At 39.6% G+C, this 24,318-nt stretch overlaps 1 protein-coding gene across 2 annotated transcripts in view; it reads right to left on the minus strand.

Annotated features, from left to right (window-relative positions):
• LOC138713058 (b(0,+)-type amino acid transporter 1-like) overlaps positions 1 to 15,839 on the minus strand; it is a 53,611-nt gene extending 37,772 nt beyond the window's left edge. The window contains exons 1-2 of one of the 2 annotated variants that reach the window (XM_069844787.1): positions 15,431 to 15,839; positions 8,084 to 8,333 (exon numbers count right to left, since the gene is read on the minus strand). The gene's annotated coding sequence lies outside the window, so the exon portion shown is untranslated. The remainder of the gene's footprint in view (positions 1 to 8,083; positions 8,334 to 15,430) is intronic. The other variant, XM_069844786.1, reaches the window with a different exon arrangement.
• Between the last annotated feature and the right edge of the window lie 8,479 nt (positions 15,840 to 24,318).

A 24,318-nucleotide genomic window follows, 5' to 3' on the forward strand; every position in this document is an offset into this window, starting at 1 on the left:
AGTGTAGACAGATGCTTACATCTGTTAGGGGACCCTCGTAACAGAGCGAAAGTTGCATGTCTGGGATAAGATCAATTACGCTGGCGCGCAGTTTGTATTTGGATGATGCAAAGTGAGGAACATAATACAGTGTTTTCTCTGATACACAGAGTGGATATATTATAAGAAGGTATATACTTACAATAAACTAATCCTTTTGCTAAAAATTATCACCTTGTTGTCTGAATAAACATGTACAGAGAGTAGAAGTTCAACGTTATTACATTACTAGCTAAAAGCACCCGGCATTGCTCGGGTTTTCCTTTTTGCTTCAGACTTAAGGAGATCTCGGCAACTCAAGTACAGAAAAACAAAAAGAATTACTGTCTTTACTAAGCTTTATTTTATTGGGTTATTTTACGACGATGTACCAACATCTCAGGTTATTTAGCGTCTGATTGAATTGAAGGTGATAATGCCGGTGAAATGAGTCCGGCGTCCAGCACCGAAAGTTACCCAGCATTTGCTCGTATTGAGTTGAGGGAAAACCCGGGAAAAAATCCTCAATCAGGTAATTTGCCCCGACGGGGATTCGAACCCCAATTTGAACATTGTATTTTGAAAATTTTGCTGGAGGAGGTAAATTCAATATTCCACAGAGGACATTACCTGCTGCTGATCCCTTACCAATTGCTCGTAAGCCATACACCAGGCGTAAATTAATGTCGTATAATTTTTGGATTAGTGCACTCACCTTCCCTTTCAGACACAGGAGAACTACAAAATAACTTATTGAATTCACACATTGTACACTTCAGTTCCATTTCAGCAACTAGTCCAACGTGTATTTTTGTTTTTAGTTCTAATCTTCCTTTACCACACTGATTACAACATGTATAGTTTAGAAAAAATATCATGTAATATATTCAAATTAAATAATTCATTTACGTCATTTTCAGAACACTGAGCTAATAAATTATTATGATACTTTTCTGCACTTTTTAGTTTTTTGTGTGAACTGTTCACTTCACAATGTTTTTATTTACATGTGAAGTTGTTTCACCTACTGACACTACAACATTTCCACCTTTGGTTTGCCCACAATTTTTCTCTTTTTAAAAACTTTGTATTCGTTTCTTCCCATGTTTAATAAATTACTCCTAATATTATAAATACAAATCAAACACAATATCCAGTAAAATTTCAGAGTTATCCCTACAAAACCTGTTCAAAACATATGATCAAAATTCAAAACAAATAAAGAGGAACATGAAATGAAGTCAGCAGAGACATCTACAAGCAGACTGGCTACCAGGTTAGCTATAACACAAAATTTCTCAAAGAATCCCTGCATGTAACAGTTCAAATCCGTGAAATGTCAAAAACCAGACAGCCACGCCCACGTCATGTTTTGCTTAAATGATTATTAAAACTATTTGGAATGAGAAAACACACATGTATCATATTTCATTTAAAAGAGGAGATTTCAAAGAACACGAATCTACGAAAAACAAAAAATTGCAAAATTCAACATTTTCAGCTGTCCGGAGTGCCTTAACGTACACAAGATTATAGTAGGCCCATATGAATTATTTATTTTTAATTTCAACATTTATAACCAAACTTTATTAAAAGAATACATTGTTGCGTTTGTGTTCATATCACGAGCCAAAAACACTGAGCGAGCGGGAAGAGAAGGCAGAGCAAACGAGAGAAAGAGAAGGTTTCGTTTGAGAGCATGCAAATTGAAACAGTAAGACGATATTACATTCTGAAAGCATTCATGATGTGGCTTTTTAAAATTAAGTGATTTCGTATGGGATTTGTTTTCGTATGATATTTTAGAAGTAAATATTTAACAAAACAAGAAAGCTAGATTATGGTCAGGCAATTGCATAAAATGTGTCGTATTTAAGGCGATAAGCACTTCATGAATGCCTGTGACTGTTATTCTAAATATGCTAGATTTAGCCATAAAATGGCTAACTTAGTAACACTGTAACCCCGGACGCTTTCCTTTGAAGACATAAGAGTTTATTTATTGATGATTTTATCAGGTAAAGCTCCAATCACAAAAAGCGGTAACATATTATGTTTACCAATGATGCCTTAGCATTTTACATGACGCACCCACGTGGAGTATAAGAGAAAGCTGTCATATCTCGATCCGAGTGATAACAAAAAGGTTAATAATTTTAATTCAAGTTAAAATTCATCTTACTTACTTACTGGCTTTTAAGGACTCCGGAGGTTCATTGCCGCCCTCACATAAGCCCGCCATTGGTCCCTATCCTGAGCAAGATTAATCCAGTCTCTACCATCATATCCCACCTCCCTCAAATCCATTTTAATATTATCTTCCCACCTACGTCTCGGCCTCCCCAAAGGTCTTTTTCCCTCAGGCCTCCCAACTAACACTCTATATGCATTTCTGGATTCGCCCATACGTGCTACATGTCCTGCCCATCTCAAACGCCTGGATTTTATGGTCCTAATTATGTCAGGTGAAGAATGCAATGCGTGCAGCTCTGCGTTGTGTAACTTCTCCATTCTCCTGTACCTTCATCCCTCTTAGCCCCAAATATTTTCCTAAGAACCTTATTCTCAAACACTCTTAATCTCTGTTCCTCTCTCAAAGTGAGAGTCCAAGTTTCACAACCATACAAAACAACCGGTAATATAACTGTTTTATAAATTCTAACTTTCAGATTTTTTGACAGCAGACTGGATGACAAAAGCTTTTCAACCGAATAATAACAGGCATTTCCCATATTTACTCTGCGTTTAATTTCCTCCCGAGTGTCATTTATATTTGTTACTGTTGCTCCAAGATATTTGAATTTTTCCACCTCTTCGAAGGATAAATCTCCAATTTTTATATTTCCATTTCGTACTATATTCTGGTCACGAGACATAATCATATATTTAGTCTTTTCGGGATTTGCTTCCAACTCAATCGCTTTACTTGCTTCAACTAGAATTTCCGCGTTTTCCCTAATCGTTTGTGGATTTTCCCCTGGCATACTCACGTCATCCGCATAGACAAGAAGCTGATGTAACCCATTCAACTCCAAACCCTGTCTAAAATTCATCTTACAGCTTAAAATTTATTCACTGTGGTGATAGAAATCAATGTAGTCTATTGGATGTCGGTACACAAATAATTGTAACTCTAGATAATCTTTACAACGAAAACGTGACAACACCGCTTGACATTACAAGTACTGATGCAAAAAAATTCAACACAAAGCTTGCCGGTAGGGTCCTAGTTGAATGATCACTGCGCCCATACTTCAAATGGCAAAGATGGCAACCCTGTACGCGTCCATCTAACGTGCGAGCTATAAATGTACAACATGTATTCAAATTTAATTATCGTGGTAAACAGCGTCACCGTCTAATAACTGGATACTGCATTCATGATGATGTTGGTATTACTATTTGATCATCTGCAATATATTGCATTATAATTTCCTCACGTCCTTAGATTTCCAATGTTTCAGTGCTTGCACTAGATAATTTTGAATACAGTTGGCGAGATACAGTACGGCATTTCTTGCACTATTTTGCCTTGGAACTGACCTCGCTGCAGGTTTGTTGTGCGTCCGATAAGCCTGCGCTTCGAGGGGCAAATGCCAAGTATCCCAAGATGGCGTCCATGATAGTGAGAGCCTTCCATAAATCGGACAGTGATCTGTCCTCATATCACTTCTATTCAGGAAGTTTTTGACGTTCTGCGAAACGGAAAGGAAAAAGATAGTACTCCTTAAAACTTTACTTTATAAAGTTTTTGATTATGTGTCCACACAACCCTGAGCAAAAGCATTGGAAGCAGTCTACAAAAGTGACGTCCTCTGAGGTCCGAGGATCAGTTGATGGGGGCGGCGAACAAAATAGTGATACTCTGTATTAAATAATTTTTAAAACTTGTTCAATACAAATTTAAACTTCTGATTATTTTGAGTTAAATGGAAACCCAATTAAATTGCGTTATTTTTAAATCTGATACCAATTGCATATTGATATGTGTCCACACCTGTGGAGTAACGGTCAGCGCGTCTGGCTGTGAAACCAGGTGGCCCGGGTTCGATTCCCGGTCGGGGCAAGTTACCTGGTTGAGGTTTTTTCCGGGGTTTTCCCTCAGCCCAATATGAGCAAATGCTGGGTAACTTTCGGTGCTGGACCCCGGACTCATTTCACCGGCATTATCACCTTCATCTCATTCAGACGCTAAATAACCAAAGATGTTGATAAAGCGTCGTAAAATAACCTACTAAAATAAAAAAATATTGATATGTTCTGCACTGTATGTAGAACTTGGGCCAGGGACTCGCACTCAAGTAATGTAGGAACAAGTGCCATAAATTGCTGCTTATTAATATTGATCTATTATTATTATTGTTGATTAGGTCTCCCAAATTTTTAACATTATGTCTATTTGGCCTTCTGTGGGGTTCTTGCTCTGTCCTGTCCATTTTAGCTTTCTAGGTTGGATTTTCGCAACTATGTTAAGTTCGCTGAAGAAACTGTAAACTTCTTCGTTTGTTAATTTCCTCAATTCTGAACTGGTTGTGTGAAATACTGCATCAGATATTATCCTCAAAATTTTACGTGCAAAGATCTCCAGCTTCTGTTCATTTCTTCATGTAATTGTCCAAGTTTCAGAAGCGTAAGTCAAGATGGGTGCAATCAGCTGTTTGTACATTTATGTAATTTCCTCTGTCTTGAAATTATTTTACTTTCCAAACTGTTTGATAAATCACAGTGACATCGATTTCCTGATTTTATTTTTTTACAATGGTAACCGAATTTGCCACCCCAGGCGTTGAAGCATCATTCCTCTCAAATATACTGTATGGAGGAACTACTAGATACTAGTTTGCAAACCACTTGCAGTTATAATAGTTCCACAGTACGCTACTTCACACGCTGAAATGAAAACTGAGTGATAAATTGTCTATTTTAGTTTCAGCTTTGTGTTAGCCATCTTCAGAACTAGTGAGGTCTTTGCTTCTTCCGGTAATTTACAACTTCGTTTAAATTTTAACACAATGAAAGTGTTAAAGGTGTGTTATTGCGATTTATAAGCGAATATATTAACTATTGCGTTCTTAATAAATAATAAAATTATTTTACTCCAGTTCGTATGCAAATATTTTATTGATCAAATTATATTTTTCTCTAGCATTAGGTTAAATAATAAAGGTGACAATGAAGTCCCTTCTTTAAATCATGTATTTACATTAAAATTATGGTCCACACCTGTGGAGTAACGGTCAGCGCGTCTGGCCGCGAAACCAGGTGGCCCGGGTTCGAATCCCGGTCGGGGAAACTTACCTGGTTAAGGTTTTTTCCGGGGTTTTCCCTCAACCCAATACGAGCAAATGTTGGGTAACTTTCGGTGCTGGACTCCGGACTCATTTCACCGACATTATCACCTTCATATCATTCAGACGCTAAATAACCTAGATGTTGATACAGCGTCGTAAAATAACCCCATACATTAAAATTATGAGAGAGATTAGCTTCCTCTTTTACTTCATACTTGGCAGTGGGTATTATTATTATTATTATTATTATTATTATTATTATTATTATTATTATTATATTCTCTTGAAAGGAACTTGTGTGAGGCAATACTCCCAACTCTAATTATTTAATTAAATATCACATTAATTGTGATTGGGATTCCAGTAAGTCAGACTTTATCACACCCGACGACTGTGGCTACAGGTAAAGGAAAGACCAGTGCCTTTTTCCTGGAGCGCCCACGGCTTTACTTTCTTTGCGGAGAAAGGTTTTCGAGCATCGCCGGGAAGCAATTAATAGTTTAGTTGAGTGATTCAGAGTGACGGACGACGTTTTGCACATTGTCAATTAACTGTGGAATGTTCGAGATAACCACGACTCTGAGCAGATAACCTCTTTAGGACATTTTATTATTGGGGTCGCAGGCCATTTTGGGAGCCGAGGGCACTTACCCGGCAGAGCGCGTGTTATGCTGTCTAATCTGCCGAAGTCACGACCACTCTGACAATTGAGCAACGCTCTACGGACCTGCCGTGCCGTGTCGTAACTTTTGTTTGTTTGCTTCCCTGGGCCTGTCATTCTTTATTTATTCCCACGTGCTTTTATCTCTCTGAGGAGGCTGCAGAACTCTCAGCGGGACGGAGGGGTGATCTTGGAAAATGGATGCCGTCACTGCGAGTTGTATAGCTGAATCGATAGATGGCACCAAACAATGAATCACGATACTTGCGATCTTACGGACTCCAAAGAATCATCCAATTCTGAAAGGAGGTCAGGCCGCGGTGCAAACCTCCGGGCCGTCCTCGGAACACTTATGGAGGAATCTCTGACTAAGCCACTCGGGACTCGAATCTAAGACATCCTGGTTAGTAGCCAGTGTTGCCACCGCAATACCGAATGTTTCCCTACAAACATCCGAGATCTGCAGGGGATCGAACCATTACTCATTTGAAGAGAAGCATCTTGTAAGGACACTGTTAGGCCTTGAAGGTGGCGCTCAGGTAGTTCTTGGCAGTTTCCCCTGCCACACTCTCAAGACACTCTGCATGATTTGTTCATCTCAATCTAGAGTTATACTTGTTTTTTTGAAAGATGGGACATGACAGGAGCGTTGCGATCGGAAAAACAACTGAATGCCTGTTACTATGGTAACAACGGTTGAGTTGCCAAACTCTCTTTCCACGTGGCGAGTACTTAATAGCTCTCTTGGCGACATTTATTGTGCACACAATGTTAGCATTGGTGCTTTTAGTCTTTGATTCTCTGTCGATTTTTGTATTGTTTTCTTACCTTCGCGTCAATTGTCAATGAATGTTTTAACGTCAGCTATCTTAAGCTACGGTTTGGCTACGACGATCTTCGTCGAACGAACATCGCCAACGATTGAAATCGCCAGCGGTCATCGTCAGAGAGTGGTTTCTTTACCGGCGAACTCCGTAGCTCGATAGTAAATTGTTTTATATAGTTGACCATGCCTGATCAGTTGATATGTAGATGACAATATGATAACGTTATAATATAAGTTTTGCCTTGAAAAACAAGTACGGATCTTTAAAGTACCGGCAGTTAATGTCATGTTTAGAAATAGATATACAGAGGGGTCTATTAATTCACTGATAAAGACATCTTGAAAATTAACCCATCAATTTTAAGGAATATTTCAGATTTTCTTCCGAACAATTTCATTTTGTCTTAAGTTCAATTGAAAATGATATTATAAAATTATCCACAAAATTTATTCACAAACAATAAGCCCAGCTGAAAGATAAGCATAACTTTAAGGTAAAAACGAATTATATAAACACTTTATTTTTACTTTTTACAATGTTATTTTTTTCACTTAGGAGCATTTATTTAGGGCATAATGTTACAAATAAAAAAAATAATGTGAGAAGGAGGTTGTTGCACTTCTCTCCTTTGCTCGGAATTCCACTTCACTTACTATTTCACACTCTAACTTTTGCTTCAGTAGCTAAATCTGCCGCATCGTGTATGTATCCTTCAATTATGAATCACTTTACTCAACTGTATTAACAGTTTGCAAAATATAGATTTGTTATTGTTTACGTTGATTCTTCTTTTTGGCTCATGTCGAACGGGGATTTGTGTTTAATCAATTAATATCTTATCTTCATTAGTGGAGAAATTCAGAAAGACTTCTGTTTTACCGCCATTATGGTACGTATGATGTATAAACCACATGTTATTAAATTATTTAATTCATGACCTACTGTAATTTTACAATTGGATTCTCGGCGATGATCGCCAGGTTTTTGCCTCCAAGGCAAATGCCGACGATGTTCGTCGAGCCCAGCGACGTTCGTTGACGTTCATCGCCGTAAAGAAACCATGCACATTCAAATCAACGGGACAGAATCCCAGCGAAGATCGCCAGCGATGATCGTCGGCGAAGATCGCCGTACCCAAACCGTAGCTTTAACGTCAATTGCTATATAGCTTCCATCAGCTGGCAGCGTGGCAGTCCATATTGGCAACATGGCACTGTAGTTCCAAGCTCGGCCGCTTAACTGTCATGTCCCAGCTTTCAAAAAAACAAGTATAAGTGTAAACGTACAGGCTGACGTAATCACAGAGAAGTTTGCAAGTATCATGTCGGTATAGGATGTGTTGGTGAGTTCCTTCTTCGTCCTCAAACGTGTGATAATGATTGATGTAGTTTCTCCTAGTACCGGAAAGCTTGGCTGCTTTGCGCTTTGGTCCTAAATATGTGATGATTATTCAAGTCCGACAGGTGGGCCGTCCTGCCTCAGCCCCTGATCTGATGCGCAGAGAGTAGTCTGATGAGCCCGAGTCCCAAGCCCTTCCTGTAACAGGAGGAAACCCGTACTACCCTTCCCTCCGGATTTCACCTTGGGCTATTTTTACTACTGCAGATGATAGATGAAATGAGGGAGAGGTGGAGTGTGTTGGTGGAATGTTAGAGGGAAATGGGAGTATCCCGAGAAAACCCATCAGCCGGGGATCTAACCCGGGCCGCCTGCATGGCTAGCACAGGAGCCACAGATGTGCCTTGATAAGAGGGCGTGCCACGCTTGTGTGTAATACAAACTCGTAATTGTGTTTTAAGTTTCGGACAAGGTCAACTGAGCATATATTTTACATTTTATTTCACATAAAACACATTTTGAATTTCTTTATATTTTCAGATATTAACATAAAAACACATAAAAATTAAGTTTTCATCAAATAATTTTCGACAAAAGCCCCATTTCAGATTGATCATCACCCGAATGTTCAGTGCAGTTGCTTAGACCTGACAGATGGCAACTGTTTTTCGGAATTGTCTATCTGTGGAACTGCAGTCGATCTCTCATCACAAGCGATAACAGCTGTCACCACTAAAACAGTGTACTGTAATTAACGAGTGCCTTATAAGTTATCATAACGCTGATTTAGGAGGCAATTTTATTATAACTTCAGCTGCCTCTGTTTTCATTTCCAATCATAAACATGTCTCTAGGCAGTGCATGTTGTTTCTCAATGGTCAGAGCGCTCTTTTTCCCTGTACAAGGAAGTACACCGCGATAATCGCCAGTCATTTCTGATGGACAATTTGAGGATGAATCTGAAATTGTACTGTAATTCTTCAGCAGTTGACGAGACAGCATAATTTATACTGGTGTGTACTGCATATTGGTTATATTGAAACATAATTAAATATTTTTCCTTTTTTTTGTCGCGAATTTTTCCGATTTTAGGACCATAAAAATGAATATTTTCTCGAATTTTAGCACCTGAAGTCCGAACCCTACTAATCAAATGAAATATTAGTATGACAGGCGCACCACTTGACGCGGAACAGAAACGAGCATCAACTGCGATGAGGGAAGTACTGAGCAGTTCGGGATGCTATGGAGTGGGTTATACGTATTTGGTGGGCACTATCTGGGCACGTTATTCGTGGGTGAGCACTAATCCTCTTTCTAGTCGGGTTGTCTTTGGGTGGGACTCTAGACACCTTGCTGACTCGGGTTGTCTCTGAGTGGGACTCTAGACACCTTGCTGACTCAGAGTTGTCTCTGTGTGGGACTCTAGACACCTTGCTGACTCAGAGTTGTCTCTTAGTGGGACTCCAGACACCTTGCTGACTCAGAGTTGTCTCTGTGTGGGACTCTAGACACCTTGCTGACTCAGAGTTGTCTCTTAGTGGGACTCTAGACACCTTTCTGACTCAGAGTTGTCTCTTAGTCGGACTCTAGACACCTTTCTGACTCAGAGTTGTCTCTTAGTGGGACTCTAGACACCTTGCTGACTCAGAGTTGTCTCTGTGTGGGACTCTAGACACCTTGCTGACTCAGAGTTGTCTCTTAGTGGGACTCTAGACACCTTGCTGACTCAGAGTTGTCTCTTAGTGGGACTCTAGACACCTTTCTGACTCAGAGTTGTCTCTTAGTCGGACTCTAGACACCTTTCTGACTCAGAGTTGTCTCTTAGTGGGACTCTAGACACCTTGCTGACTCAGAGTTGTCTCTTAGTGGGACTCTAGACACCTTGCTGACTCAGAGTTGTCTCTTAGTGGGACTGTAGACACCTTTCTGACTCAGAGTTGTCTCTGAGTGGGACTCTAGACACCTTGCTGACTCAGAGTTGTCTCTGTGTGGGACTCTAGACACCTTTCTGACTCAGAGTTGTCTCTTAGTCGGACTCTAGACACCTTTCTGACTCAGAGTTGTCTCTTAGTGGGACTCTAGACACCTTGCTGACTCAGAGTTGTCTCTGTGTGGGACTCTAGACACCTTGCTGACTCAGAGTTGTCTCTTAGTGGGACTCTAGACACCTTTCTGACTCAGAGTTGTCTCTTAGTGGGACTCTAGACACCTTTCTGACTCAGAGTTGTCTCTTAGTGGGACTCTAGACACCTTGCTGACTCAGAGTTGTCTCTGAGTGGTACTCTAGACCACTTTCTGGCTCGGGTTGTCTTTGAGTGGGCGCCGCACTTGTCAATAAGAAATCTGTCTCGTTTCTCTACGAGATCTCTGTATATTATACTTAGGTGTAAGGGGGACTTACTTACCGTGAATTTTGTTGTTTTCCATTGTAACTCCTCACCTGATGACGTCGTGTTGTCATGCATATTCAAGGAATGAAACTAGTGCCCCTAATTTCTTATCTGCAATTCAATGAGGCTGACCGTGTGGGGTCTCACATCGCACTGCCATAATAATAATAATAATAATAATAATAATAATAATAATAATAATAATAATAATAATAATAATAAGAAACATCCTAAATTAAATGAAGCATGGTCACTTAAAATAACATTTAAAGTAAATCTAATTTGTATCTTAACCCTAAGTTCGAACTAAGACCCACGAGTGTGACAAGTACAATAATAATAATAATAATAATAATAATAATAATAATAATAATAATAATAATGATGATGACAGTAGCAGCAGCATACAATATTTAGGGTTTCACTATTTATATTGATGGATACTGGCATTATACAGTAAGTGGTAGTTGTGGAATGGCATCAAACACTGCAGAGCAGCGCATGGGAGATTTTCTTTATGTTGAACATGACTTATCGTAGGCAATCACAAATGAATTTGTTCAAAGAGATTAGAACTGTCGTGATTTTGAGTGAGACTCTTTCGCGAATAATAAATAAATAATAATAAAAAGGAGATTGTGTATTGTATTACCATTAATAAGATAATTTGTATGAATGTGAGTGTGATTGTGAGTGTGCCGGGTTAATATTAATTAACCAATCATCACAAATATAAAAAAATACATCAGGACTGTCGCTGGGCAGTAACCTGAACACACGTTTCAGCGTCACATTGTTGACAAGTAACTCCATCTGTTAGCACAACCATAAAGCATCTAATAGATGCTATAGAGTTACCAACAACGACAAAAAAAAAAGATAATATTTAAGATGCTAACAATGTGTCTCATTGGTCGGCATGGTCTTGGCCTCCTGCAATATGAAATTCATAGGTAAACATTTGACAATAGCTGTATAAATTTTAGTGAAAGAGCAAAATTAAACAAATTATAACATTCTGTTTCAACTAGGTGCTTTCATCGGGTGAATTATAGACAAGATGAGAACTCTTGTGATGTTTGAGTAAAACTATTTCGCGAATATATTAATAAATAATTTATGAGATACAGAAACAGATAATAATATAAATTAAAATATTTGATACTTACATTTGCTAGCTCGACCTTGACTCAATATTACGGCCCACTGTATTTTTAAGGAAACAACGAAAATATTACTGTGATCAGGTGCGATGAGATATTAAACAAATGCGCATCAGGTGCGACAGAGTGGAATTTATAGTTGGTTCTGATTGATTGAAACTCAATAGATTTTTATTATTGGTTCATGAGCGAAAGAGTCAACGAAATTCTAATCTTAGAAATTAACTTTGGAGAACTTCATAATGGATTTTGGAGCGGAAATTCCACACAGCGTCCGCTTTAGACAACTGAAAGATGCGAGGGAACTCATAAGTCATAAGCAGGCTTCGAGGCTTTGGACCCGATACAATACGTTTACTGTGCATGTACTATAGGTTGTTGACTCGCTGCAGGTACTGAAAGGTAGAGATGTGTTGAGGTAACAACGTTGCTATTTAGAGTAGAGAACGGTAGTATGGGGAAACACACATATGTACATTCTGAAAGTAAATATACATTACACTATGACAATGTCAAAATAATGTGAAAAGCATTTATTCTCCTGTCTTTTATAAGCATTTGTGTTTAATTATACACAGTGTTAACGGTGGAAATAAACATGTAGCAATTTTAATTTCTTCATTTATCCTATTGGTCGTCGTTAGGAAGTGCAGTTACAGTACCGAAATGCAATGTACTACAAGATATATTTTCAGTGTCTCAAACGTAAATCTTTTTCAGTTGTCTGCCAAACACAGTTCGTACTGCGAAAACGTCGCATAACGTGATAGGAGCAAAACGAAAAAACCTAACATCATTGCAATCTCTAAGAGACAGTCCTTTATTCTCGGGTGACTCTATGTCCACTAATTTGCTGTTTATATTACACAATGCTCCATATTCGTTATTTTTACATAAAATTGATTTCCACTTCTGTTTTACACGTTCAGTAACCGGTGTACTTGTGTCTCATTAATTCTCTGCGTCATTTCCTCAACTAATTTGAGGGCTTCCTGCATCTCTTTCTCTGACTTTTCTAACCGTGTAATAGTTTCAGACACAGTTTGAAAATAGGTTTGTATGAAAACCAAATTATTCATCAGAACCTTCATATCCAGAGCGTTTTCCTTTGCGTATTTGTTGTCATTCATTCTACAGTACCCCCACCCACTGTACGCTTTACCACTATACTCAGTACGCCGTTATGCGGATTTCCCACTGAACTGCTCCATCGGGTCCGAAGTCTCGAAGATTGGTCATAACACAGCCCAAGGGAATTGCGGAAAGCTATGTACACTTGTGTTGCCAATTTGTACACAGTACCTTCATCAAAGGGAATTCGTGTATCATAAGCATTTGACTTACGGACGAGGCACATTTTTATGTCGGTGGAATTGTTAATAAATAAAACTATCGAATGTGTGAACAGACATCCAAGGCCTCCACTGACGCGCTGTTCTTGACTGCAGATCATTCAAAGCCTCAATTACTGCCACCTTGCACGATGTTATTTCTAACAGCTCACCGAAGTCTCGCAGTATGACATGCAAATGAGACTCCAAACACTGCTTAACGCAGCAGTCAAACAAACGTCAGTCAGTCCTGCACACTGACAGCATGGAAATGATATAATTCGTGCTCCGATCCCGGGTGCGCTGGAAATGCGGCATACTCGTAATTATTTGCTGCGCTCGGTGTCCTACCCAGGCCTACTTAATTCTGCAGTGATGGTGCTTGTGAGTTGATACACAGTAAGTGACCCAAGACACTGCAAATTCCGTTAGGACTTGCTAGGATTTGAAATCGGGTCTGCGAAACTGAAAGCCTTTGCCATGCAATGGGATTCAGAAAGAAGCGACAGGAGCATGTAGCAACCCGCATAGCACCGATCACGCGACCCTTTGAACCATGGCCGGACCCGAATGTGTAAATAAATATTTATTAACTCGGATCATGGTCAGTGTCGGACCTGCCGTACTGCGTGCCTATCATGAGCACAGCTATCTGCAGCATGTCTGATATCGAGAATTTAAATTTTGATAAGCAGTTGGTCTTCTGTGGCTAGCAGTAAAATGCACATGTATATTACACACATAGCGTAACGTTACACACAGCTGGAACACATGCTGTACTAACAACCACCTCTATTGAGTTTCTTTCAGGCTATACTAGGCTACTTACAAATGGCTTTTACGGAACCAGGATGTTCATTGCCGCCCTCAAATAAGCCCGCCATCGGTCCCTATCCTGAGCAAGATTAATCCAGTCCGTACCATCATATCGCACCTCCCTTAATATTATCCGCCCATCTAAGTCTCGGCCTCCAACTTTCAACTTCCAACTTTCCAACTTTATGTTATTCCTCAAAATGACAGTTATCTACAAAACTGTCTCTCATACTGATAACTTAAACTATTATGTCCAAGATTATTCTAAATTCAGTCCAGTCCCTTTGAACTTCATGTTATTAATTTTATTATTAAGTTACTATTGGACCTTAGGGCCAGTGTTCGAATTGATAAGAATGTAGAGGGGGTAATTTCCCGTTGGCAAAATGTTTTATTTGATTTATTAAGTATTTATATTAGTTATAACATATTCGGTTTTAAAGTTTCTTGTAAAGTCGTGTATCATTATTATTATTATTATTATTATTATTATTATTATTAACGTCCATTTCAATTACAGTGGTCTCACACGGCATTTTTAATTTCTGGTACTATGATACCTCTTTCTTATCATCCCTTATGACTTAACAGGTACTAGATAATTCACAAATCAATTACAAAATCGTAATTTTTAGTAGGTTATTTTACGACGCTTTATCAACATCTAAGGTTATTTAGCGTCTGAATGAGATGGTGATAATGCCGGTGAAATGAGTCCGGGATGCAGCACCGAAAGTTACCCAGCATTTGCTCATATTGGGTTCAGGGAAAACCCCGGAAAAAACCTCAACCAGATAACTTGCCCCGACCGGGAATCGAACCCGGGCCACCTGGTTTCACGGCCAGACGCGCTAACCGTTACTCCACAGGTATGGACAAATCGTAATTGGAGACATTAGCAATAAACGTTTGTGAAAACATGCGTATAGTTTTTCTGGCATAGTTCTAAACGTGTTGTAATAATGCTATATTTATATTAAAGGAATTTTTTTAATGTTGAAATCCAGGAGATATTTATAAAAATTCAGAATAGGCTCACTGTAGCAAATTCATTCTAGAGGAAAAATTGTCTAACTGCCGCACAGAAAATAAATAAAAGTAAGTTTCAGGAAATTCAATTTCAGGAAAAAATATCGCTATAGAGATCGGTGTGATACTAATAATATTAAAACACATATTCAGACAGGGGAATTTTCGGTGAAGTTCCGGTGATTTAGGAAGTGAAAATCGTTGAATTTATAAAGAATTTTTTGTGGAGTTGCAGATGATCGTATATGCAAGGCATAATAAAAGCATAAACTAGTCAAACCTGTCACAAATTCGTACGTATATGCAAAGTGTATAAGCGGAGTACGAAGGGAACTACCTCAGCGCTAGTTTGGCTGAATTTTCTTTTTCGAATTGGGAATGAACACAGGAATGCAGAAGTTAGGGAAAAAATCCAGGAGGGAAAATTCCCGGCTTTCCTCTTTAATTCGAATACTCTTAGAGTGGCTCTCCATCCTGTTAACACGATTCATGTGCCAGTACTAAAATTGAGGTAAGGAAATCGTCAAGTTTCCGACGTGATAACATTCGCTCGATGTACTCACCGGGCTCGGAGCGTGGTGGTGGCGTGGTGGTGTCTCGTCGCAGGCTCCGGCGACACTGCGCGGACGTCCTTCTGTCCGCCGCTCTCTCCTCCTCCGCCGCGGTCCTCCGAACGCTCGAACCTGCGGTAGTACGGGCCGGTCGGCGGCAGCTCCTCAGCGCTGACGTTCTGCTGGCGTCTTTGGAAAATCCTCTCCGCCGCGGATTTTCTGAAGTAGCCGTAGTACAGAAACATGCGTCACGTGATGCGTCTAGCCCCTGAATCCACTTCACGGCCTCTTGCGAATTAATGAGAAACAGTTGACACGCGTTCTGAGAGTCCAGTGAACTACGGGCTTGGAGCCCACACGCGAATTACGCATTCCTTGTTTATTGGTTTCCTCATCGCTGCTCTTGAACTTGGTCTTCGCAGTTCGCAGCATCCCACTATGAAATGGACGATGATAAGAGCTTTCCAGTTTTGACACGGGGTGGAGCTTGCGTAGCCGACCTTGCCAGGCCCACAGGAGCATGAGTTTGACCCTCCATTACGTCACCAAGAGCGATAAATTTTCTGGTTCATTGATAGAGCGGGCTGATGAAGTCTATCACTTCTACAGCGCACTGAAACAGTCTAAAGCTACGGTTTCGCTACGACGATCTTCGTCGAACGAACATCGCTGACGATTGAAATCGCCAGCGCTCATCGTCAGAGAGTGGTTTCTTTACCGGCGAACTTCGTAGGTGGATAGTAAATTGTTTTATATAGTTGACCATGTCTGATCAGCTGATAAGTGGATGACAATATGATAACGTTGTAATATAAGTTTTTCTTGAAAAACAAGTACGGATCTTTAAAGTAGTTAATGTCATGTTTAGAAATACTGGGTGTTCAGTTCAAAATGTGTCATGGCTCGCTGTATGCCGTCATGTGGCTAGCCGATGAGCCTAGAGAATTCAATCTTCCTACACTTCCGCAGAGGTGTATAACCTATGAGGCAGAGAAGTTGCCTAGCAAGTACGGCGTTCATTCTGAAGAGTACTTTCTGATACGTACGGTAACGCCGGTAATGGCAGGAATGTGAACTGTTTGGAAACACGTACTGTCGGGATATGGGGCGAGGGTTAAGACGATTACTTACGTATTTGTTGACATTAACTTCGACGGTCAACATGGACACGGAGCATTTGATTTGTGTTGTGGAATGTTACCGTACGCAACCGATGATAACAAATACCCTGCGTACGACTTGCCGGCGCAAAACACAGTTCGAAAGAGGTTATGGTAGCACACAGACCGTACAGACCCCCATCTGTTGCTACGACGTTCAAGTTATACCGTACACGTTCTCAAGTTCAGATTGAAGAACGCCTTAAATAATAGGCAACTTCTCTAACATATAAGCTGAAACTCGCTTCAAATCGGTGACCCAACAACAGTGACGTCATGACACACTTTGAAATGAACACCCAGTAGATATACAGAGGGGTCTTTAAATTAATTGATATTAAGACATCTTGAAAATGAACCCACCAATTTTAAGGAATATTTCAGACTTTCTCCCGAATAATTTCATTTTGTTTTAAGTTCAATTGAAAATGATATTGTAAAATTACCCACAAAATTTATTCACAACCAATAAGCCCAGCTGAAAGATAAGCATAACTTTAAGGTAAAAACCAATTATATAGAAACGTCATTTCTACTTTTTACAGTGTTATTCTTTTCATTTAGGAGCATTTATTTAGGAAATAATGTTACAAATAAAGAAAATAATGTGAGAAGGAGGTTGCTGCACTTCTCTCCTTTGCTCGGAATTCCACTTCTCTCACTAGTTCACACTCAAACTTTTGCTTCAGTAGCTAAATCTGCCGCATCGTGTGTGTCCTTCAATTATGAATCACTTTATTCAATTGTATTAACAGTTCTGGTTGTTGCAAAATATAGATTTGTTATTGTTTACGTTGATTCTTCTTTTTGGCTCATGTCGAACAGGGATTTGTGTTTAATCAATTAATATCTCGTCTTCATTAGTGGAGAAATTGCAGAAAGATTTCTGTTTTACCGCCATTATGGTATGTATGATGTATAAATCACATGATATTAAATTATTTAATTCATGACCTACTGTAATTTTACAATTGGTTTCTCCAACTCAAAGTTCTCAATCAGCAACTTCCTCCTGTTTGGAAGGACGGAAGTAAACAGACAATGACGCTTGGGAAAACTTAATCTTTTGGGGCCCCTTGAACGATCCAAATCTGTCTTCACTATGTCATGCACACTACACGGGAATCGAGTCGAGGTATGGAGGTAGCTATGAGCAAATGCTGGGTAACTATCGGTGCTGGACCCCGGACTCATTTCACCGGAATTATCACCTTCATCTCATTCAGACGCTAAATAACCTAGATGTTGATACAGCGTCTTAAAATAAACTGCTAAAAAAATTTATTAGCAACAATCCGGCCTGAAAAGCGATATTTTACATTTCCGAAAATTTAGTTTTATTTTCTGTGCGACAGTCAAAACGTTATCCATATATTCTGAATGTCGTTCTTAAATGAGGAGTCCACTGCAAGAATGATGGATGTCATTTGGAATACATTTTGCAGGAGAAGCAATTGAAAGTTTGAAATGCTTAGCGCTCAAAGCTTAACTGTGATTTTCCGATCATTACTGGACAATGACTATCAGTGTTAATGCCATATAACTCTCTATGTACATTCTATATCTCTTAAGCTATGCATTGACAGTCTTGGTTCATTTTCGACAAGAAAGTGACATCCATCATTCTTGCAGTGGACTCTTCAAATATCACCTGGATTTCAACATTTAAAAAGTTATTCTTTAATATAAAAGTAGTATTATATTAAAAGATTTTAGAGTAGAAAGTTTTTTTTTTAGAACCATGCCAGAAATACTGTACGTGTGTTGCTATTGTTGTTTTCATAATACAATTTTGTAATTTATTTGTGAATTATTTAGTTCTTATTAAGTCGTAAGGTAGGAAGTTCAAGATACTGTCAGGTGCCTCAGTAATTAAAATAAATGTTAATAATAATAATAATAATAATAATAATAATAATAATTAGGCCAGTTTCTATCTGATGCTTTTCCAATTCACTGCGGGCTAAAGCAGGGAGATGCACTATCACCTTTACTTTTTAACTTCGCTCTAGAATATGCCATTAGGAAAGTTCAGGATAACACAGAGGGTTTGGAATTGAACGGGCTACATCAGCTTCTTGTCTATGCGGATGACGTGAATATATTAGGAGAAAATCTACAAACGATTAGGGAAAACACGGAAATTCTAGTTGAAGCAAGTAAAGAGATAGGTTTGGAAGTAAATCCCGAAAAGACAAAGTATATGATTATGTCTCGTGACCAGAATATTGTACGAAATGGAAATATAAAAATTGGAGATTTATCTTTCGAAGAGGTGGAAAAATTCAAATATCTTGGAGCAACAGTAAAAAAATAAATGACACTCGGGAGGAAATTAAACGCAGAATAAATATGGGAAATGCCTGTTATTATTCGGTTGAGAAGCTTTTGTCATCTAGTCTTCTGTCAAAAAATCTGAAAGTTAGAATTTATAAAACAGTTATATTACCGGTTGTTCTGTATGGTTGTGAAACTTGGACTCTCTCTTTGAGAGAGCAACAGAGATTAAGGGTGTTTGAGAATAAGGCTCTTAGGAAAATATCTGGGGCTAAGAGGGATGAAGTTACAGGAGAATGGAGAAAGTTACACAACGCAGAACTGCACGCATTGTATACTTCACCTGACATAATTAGGAACATTAAATCCAGGCGTTTTAGATGGGCAGGACATGTAGCACGTATGGGCGAATCCAGAAATGCATGTAGAGTGTTAGTTGGGAGGCCGGAGGGAAAAAGACCTTTGGGGAGGCCGAGACGTAGATGGGAAGATAATATTAAAATGGATTTGAGGGAAGTAAGATATGATGGTAGAGACTGGATTAATCTTGCTCAGGATAGGGACCGATGGCGGGCTTATGTGAGGGCGGCAATGAACCTCCGGGTTCCTTAAAAGCCAGTAAGTAAGTAAATAGGCCTAAGTATGTAATAATAATAATAATAATAATAATACATCCCCTCTACATTCTAGTCAATTCGACATTAAGCGTAACCATTCAAAAGTCGATGCAATTTCATTCCTGGCGCACATGTTTGTTATTGAATATTTGCGGAATCCAAAGTTCCGAGCGTGTAGACTTCATAAAATTGTAATAATGTCGTGCTACTGCGTGACTGATATGCTACGTAGTTCCATTGATCACTAATTCAGTAGGCTTACATGTCTCTGACATGTCCGTGTTTCTTTCTTGAATTTCGCTTCTTTTCTATTGAAGTTGACTGAGAAATAGTGGGCGGTTTGGACGAGTTTCGTTACGTTGTGTACGCGTCACCATCACAATCCAATTCTCTCATTTTCTGTCAATAATATCTTCTTTTGGCTTTTTCTGAGTGTCTTGCGTTCGTATGATAAGCTGTCAGTATTCAGTTCCTGTTCTGGGCTTCGCTACTGAGCCATGTTTCTATCACTTCAATCGATCTAACCTAAAATTCGGAATCGCAAAGTGGATCAGAAATCATTCTATAAAACTTAATTTATTAATATACACAGCTAACAGGGAACCTTCCGGAATAATCTAGTGAAAACTTTCGCTGGCAGGGGAGCACAAATAAAAAAAAAAATAGCCTATGGACACGAATTGGAAGATATCTTAAAAAGCCGAACTTTGTCAGCCGTTGGAGCGCCCGTGTTGGACCAAATGTTCCACATTCTGTCTTCGACCTTCTCTGTAGGCTAATTCACACGGGGATAGTTTACAGGAATCAAGTGCTTGAAGCAAGTCGACTTTCCTTCAACTTTCCCCATGTGATATGGTCGAGACAGTCAAGTTGTGACTTGGCGGTCGAGCAGAATTTGAGTTGACGACCCGTCAACTTTTGTGTCCACTTTCCCGTCACGTGACGAACTTGACTCCACCACTTCCAGCGTGTGAATGCGAACTTGTAGCAACTTGGCAAGTATAAAGTTTGTAGTTTTAGGCCTATTGTCGAAGTAAATTAATAATGAGCGCCCCTAAGTGGAATTCCAACGATATCATAAAGTTTTTGGAAGTGTATGAGAAGTATGAACTTGTATGGAATATACGTGACAAAGAATACCTCAACAAAAACAAGCGGGAATTATTATGCCAGAAACTAGTCAGTGAACTCATGGAACAAGGTTTCGAAAACATAGACGTAGAAGTGGTTCGAAAAAAGTTAAAAACCCTTAAAACTGGACTCATTCTGAGATGCTTCCTGTATTCTGCAGGACCTTCTTCAGCTAATTCTTTCAACAAGGTATTAGATCCACCGTGCATAATTCTTCTGCGAATCCATTTCTTAACCCATGTTCTCTTTTCCTTTTTTTCAAGAATATTTTGTAATTCATACAATAACAAGGCGCCAATTAGCTGCACACATGCTTGAATATGTGCTGGTGGCATCTTCAGTTTCACCAAACTAAAAATGCCAGTTCACTATTGATTTTTATTAACTATAACAGAATACAGGAATTCAAACACCACTACGAATACAACATTCAGCGCGCGCTTTTTTTCAAGCATGGTTTCAAGTTTAATGTCTCCGTGTGATCACAAATATAGCGTCAAGTTTAGAGGCTTCAAGCACTTGACTCCTGTAAACTATCCCGGTGTGACTCGGGTTTATGGTACTATACAGCGCAAGCGTCATAGCTAAGATGGCTGTCTGAGATATCGACATGAGTAACTGTAGAAGTATAGGTAAGACACACTATTGGTACTACTGCGGTGATTGTTGCATAATAGCAAGATGGCTTTGTGTCAAGGTCCGTCGACTGAAGGTAAGCGTTCACTACTTCGTATCGCACTCCTCGTACGAATCGCACGCAACGGATATTTTAAGTGCAGTGCGTTCACTGTAATGGCTACACCTCATCGCCTCATCGGATCCCCTATCAGCTGTTAAAACATGACGTCGTACGATATTGACATTGATGAAAGCAGAGGAGTTGAGGTTAGGTCTATTATTTACGTCTGTTAGCGAATAAGAATTTGTAATTGCTTCATGCGTCTTAATTGAAGAGGAAGAAACGAAAGAAATATTGGTTACATAATATATTTGCAAGAAACGACTTGATTACTGTAATGGGAACGCCTCAAATTATATAATTCTTCGCAATTTTCTACACGCGAAATGTTTTGCGTCTGCCATTTTGGCGCGACACTGAACATGGCACAACATAATAGTAACAGTTGACCAATTAAAATTGATTTATTAAAGAAGGCCATGATCGCACGCATCGGAAAAATTGCCCATCCGAGAAACGTGGACGGATTTGCCGAGAGGTGATGCGTGCGATACGATGTAGTGAACGCTTACCTTAAGAGGGGAATTCATCTTCCAGCACTGTCCCATTGGCACGAGGGTGTTAGAAATTATCTGGAGGAAACATTTTCACAGCCATGGATTGGCGTACAACAGAAGACAATCACGCTCTCACATGGTGGCCACCAAGGAGCCCCGATCTCACACCGTTCTACTTTTTTCTTTGTTGATTTGAAAGACAGGGTTTATGTCCTCCTATCCATCATGAGGGTTGTGGCTAGTGTCGATGCAGGATTTGAGTCGGCCTGGTATAGTGCTGGCCTTCTATGCCCGAGGTTGCGGGTTCGATCCCGGGTCATGTCGATGGCATTTAAGAACTTCTGCGGGACAAAATTCCGGCACACCGGCGACTCTGATATAACCTCGGCAGTTGCGAGCGTCGTTAAATAAAACATAATATCTTTTTTAACATCGGGTTTGGGATGAAGTAGACTTTCGCCTTGATATGTGTAGTGTGACAAGGGCACATATTCAACATTTGGGAGTTCCCAAAGTAAACTTGAAGAATTACTTTATAAAACTGTGGAACTGATTCATGATAACATTTTGAATTTATGAAACATTGCGAGTGTCTATTTCTTCTGTAGTAACTTATATTACAAAACACAAGACAATGACCTAGTTCAATTTGCTTCTACTGTAAGGCGTGTCTGTGTCTCAGGTGCTCGTGCGATGTCTTCCATTCAGGCGGGCCGGGTTTGATCCCAGGTCAAGTTATGATAGAATTTGTAGGGGTAAAGAAGACGTTAAGGAGGATTTTTCTCACGGTACTCCCTTTTCCCTCTATCATTCCACTAACACTCTTCACCTCACCTTGATTTCATATGTCATCAGTAATAGTAAAAATAAAGTAGGGTGAAGTGTTGGGGATAGTACGGATGGTGAAGATGGAACCTACCTATCAGGACTGAGGCAGGATGGCCCATTTGTCAGCGTCGGATTAACGAATGCAACCCAAACCTTGCGGACTTGGACAATCACTGCATCATGCAGTGTGTCAAAGTGTACGAACCCGTCCCTGGAAAAGCCAAGCCAAGCCTGTACTGTAGTTAGAGGTACGAGGCATCGGTCCTGTCTTTGTTAACGATATTGTAGGAAGGGTACTCCAGCGAATAGGGATTATAAAGAATGGACACTGAGCGAATTTTCCTGTGTTTTGTTTCTCTGTGCGCCAGCGGCTAGTTCCACTTTGAAGCGCTAGAGGTTAGTGTAATCCAGCACACGCTAAGATAATAATTGAGTATAGAGTTGAGACACAGGATCCAAACATCGCCTACCTTATTGCATAATCCAGTAACGCTTTGCTTCAAATAAATTCAAGTTAACAGCTTTTCCTTATTTCTCAAGTGACAAACTAGTTGTAATAATAATATTTTATATTTCAGATATAATACATTATATTATAAAATAATATAATACATTATAAAATTAAGTATCAAATTCGTTTAATATTTGTATATAATATAATATAGGTATATGGTTTTACTTCTCGTAAGAGTTTTGTTCTTCCATTTTCAGCGCTATCAAATCATTGCATATTTTAATTGTTGTTGGGGTCAACGTCTCAACTCTCATTATAAAGGAACTCTAGAGTCTAGACATTACAGTTAATGACGGATTTATTATTTTATGGATCCAGTTTATTTTATTTGAGTACATAATGTACCTAGATGTATTAATTATATGTGTTATATTTCCGCTGTGTCGACTGCTAGCTGGTGTGATGTCAGCGCCAACTCTAGGGAGAAAGCAGAATCTCACGCTCTAGCTGGCTTGAAGGTCATTGAAATCAGTCCGGCTACATCAAAGGTACCGACGCGAAGTGTCCATTCTTTATAATCCCTATTCGCTGGGTACTCCAGCATTAGCAGAACGCAATATCTCGCAGCTCCGGGCTCGTCTCAGGCCAGTCCTTATTGCAGACACAAAGCGCTGCTTATTTCGCAGATTAGACCCCGTGGCCAGGATGTGGCTGATCACCACGCATTGTGAGCCGGTATTGGTGCTCTTTCATCCATTTGTATGCCGAGCCGACGGGTCGCACACTGTGGCGCGGAGATGCGGCAGGCCGTATCTACAATATTGCACCCAGAACATACAGTAGCATACTGGTGTGTAGTGTGTAGTTATCGCTGTGTTTTGTTTCACAGCCTTATTCCTCCCTATTAAATACTATACTGCGTGTTCAGTTCAAAGTGTGTCATGGCTCGCTGTATGCCGTCATGTGGCTAGCCGATGAGCCTAGAGAATTCAGTCTTCCTACATTTCCGCAGAGGTGTATTACCTATGTGCCAGAGAAGTTGCCTAGCAAGTACGGCGTTCATTCTGAAGAGTACTTACCGATACGTACAGTAACGTCGATAGTGGCAGGAATATGAACTGTTTCGAAACATGTACTGAGGTGAGTTTTTTTCTTACTGTCGGGATATGGGGAGAGGGTTAAGACGATTACTTACGT

This window comes from Periplaneta americana, chromosome 14 (assembly GCF_040183065.1).
Source record: "Periplaneta americana isolate PAMFEO1 chromosome 14, P.americana_PAMFEO1_priV1, whole genome shotgun sequence".
Lineage (NCBI taxonomy): Eukaryota > Metazoa > Arthropoda > Insecta > Blattodea > Blattidae > Periplaneta > Periplaneta americana.